At 46.4% G+C, this 2,566-nt stretch overlaps 1 non-coding gene across 1 annotated transcript; it reads left to right on the top strand.

Moving 5' to 3' along the window:
- Positions 1-268: 268 nt before the first annotated feature.
- On the top strand, positions 269-340 carry TRNAC-GCA. The gene has a single exon. It is a non-coding gene; the product is annotated as a tRNA-Cys (tRNA).
- The last annotated feature ends 2,226 nt before the right edge of the window (positions 341-2,566 follow it).

Here is a 2,566-nt window from a genome sequence, read left to right as displayed (position 1 = left end):
TTTTTTTCTCTTCTTGGCTTTGGGAATTCTTTATGTATTCCTGGCACAATTCCTTCATTGATTATATAAAATGCAAATATTGTTTTCCACTCTTGACTGCCTTTCACTTTCTTAATAATTTTTTCTTTGAGAAGTCCTTATTTGTAATGTAATCAGTATTTCCTTTATGATTTGTACATTTTGTAAACCATTTAGGAAATCTTTGCCTAATTCACACTTGAAACTCTTCTACTATAATTTCTGCTAGAGTGTTTTTGATTCAGCTACTTCCCTGGTGGCTCAGACGGTAGAGTATCTGCCTGCAATGCAGGAGACCCAGGTTTGATCCCTGGGTAGGGAAGATCCCTTGGAGAACGAAATGGCAACCCACTCCAGTATTCTTTCCTGGGAAATCCCATGGACAGAGGAGCCTGGCAGGCTACAGTCCATGGGGTTGCAAAGGGTCATACACGACTGAGCGACTGACACTCCACTCCGATGGGAAAAATGGATTTGCTAGCAGTTGAGTTGTGGAAAGTTGGGGTAATGGGTTTCTGAGGGTGCATGGGGGAGAGATGTGAGTACCTTTGGATGTATTAAGTTTGAGATAAGTATTATTCATCCAAGTGAAACAGCTGTATTGAGTTCTGGATGAGGAAGAGCCAGAAAAACAGATTAGGTGAGAGAATCCAGCAATGGTGGAAGGGAAGCTAGGAGGGTGGTGTCCTGGAGGGCTAATGAAGAAGTGGGCGGGGGAGAAGGGCATGGCCGGCTGAGTTTCGCTTATGAGGGTGGAGAGTGAGCCTTGGGTTTAGCAACATGGAGCTCATTGGTGACACTGACGAGAACAGTTTTGGAAGAGGGTGGAGATGAAAGTGTGTTTGGGCAGGGTTCGTAAGAGGAATGGCCTGGATCAAGCAGAGGGCCACCACTGGCAGCCCCTAGAGGCTGCTGGGGAACCCAGGCCAGGTTTCAGTAATCCAGAAGCAAGTGAGGTCCCTGGGAGTCACAAGTCAGGACTGCAGACAGAGCGGGGAACCAGGGAATCCTGCCAGACCCCAGAGTTGTTTTCCTTGAGCCAGCTGGGTGAGGTGCATGCCTGATGCTTAGCTGCTTAAAGTCCAAGAACTGCTCTTGGGCAGACTAGTGGGGGCAGGCAAAAGGGAGACAGCTGTGTGGAGGTCCTAGACCATACTCAGCTCTTGGCAAGGAACATGATGCTTTTTATGACTTGGTCTTTGTTTGATGTTCCCATCTCATTTTTCTTCTTCCTTCATTTCCTCCCTCTTTCAGTTCCTTGAATGCCGAACTTCCAGCTTGGGGTTTCCTATTGCTTTAACGGCTTTGTACTTCTGGGCTTTCATTTACTCTCCTCCACTCTCTCCCACTATCTCTGCTTGATTTTTACACAGCCTTGGCTTCCCTGGTGGCTTGGATGGTAAAGAATCTGCTTGTAATGCAGGAGACCCAGGTTTGATCCATAGGTTGGGAAGATACCCTGGAGAAGGAAATGGCAACCCACTCCAGTATTCTTGCCTAGAGAATCCCATGGACAGAGGAGTCTGGTGGGCTACAGTCCATGGGGTCACAAAGGGTGACTGAGCGACTAACACTTTAGACTCAGCTCAGGTGCCACCGCTTCCAGGAAGTCCTCCATGATCACTTAACATCCAGCATCTCTCTGCTTTATAGCACTCTGCTCATTAGCTTCAAAAGATCTCATTCTCTGTGTGGCTGCTACACTGGATATCTACCTCTTCATGGGCAATGACTCCTGCTTTCTCTGTTTCTGTCCCTGGTGCACAATGGTGACACAGAGCAGGTCCTCACGTGGTTTTGGCTGGGAATTGTAGAGGCACTTGCATTCAAGGTAGGATGTGAATTGGCAGATGGGCATGGGAGTGGGCAGAAACTCGGTAATGCCGTGATGGAATGTGTGGGATAGCCTGAGCGGGGGCCAGGCTGAGGGTTTGAATTGGAAAAGCTGGGCATGATGACAGCTCGGTGGGTGCCGGCCACTTGAGAGGAGGCTGCAGGTGTGTGCCTGTGTCTCTCTGTGTGTGCATGCACACATGCATGTGGCAGTAGAGGAGAGCAATTATGAACATCAAATCAAGCTAATTTACATGGATAAGCGCAGGCAGTGAGGCTTGGCTCGCAGGTCTGATTTATTTAGGGCAGGAGCGAATCAGCAGGGGCTCCTCTCAGGTGAGTGAGTGGCAGGCTGGCCATTCTTATAAATAATCCTGCTGTCAGTCCCAGTTAAAGCCTGGGTGCTCCATTTAGTGCCGCAGGAGGAAGCTTCAGAGTGATTTCAGAAGCATTTTCTGACCTCTTGCCTTTTTCTCTTTCTGGAACACTGGAGAACTAATCTTTTCTCAATAAGCTTGATTGCTTTAAATTTCTAATTATCAAGAGGAAATACATTCAGTATAGAACATTTGAAAAAATACAGAATGATATAAAGATAAAAATTAAATAACCCCAATCCTACCATTCAGATGACCATAAAGAACATGTTAAAGAATTCCTTTCGGTCTTTTTTTTTTCTATGCAAAAATACATTTTTAAAAAACAGAACTCCATA

The sequence above is a fragment of the Bubalus bubalis genome, chromosome 3 (genome assembly GCF_019923935.1).
Source record: "Bubalus bubalis isolate 160015118507 breed Murrah chromosome 3, NDDB_SH_1, whole genome shotgun sequence".
NCBI lineage: Eukaryota > Metazoa > Chordata > Mammalia > Artiodactyla > Bovidae > Bubalus > Bubalus bubalis.
The sequence above is the reverse complement of the archived record's forward strand: the minus strand, read 5'-3'. Positions and strand labels throughout refer to the sequence as shown.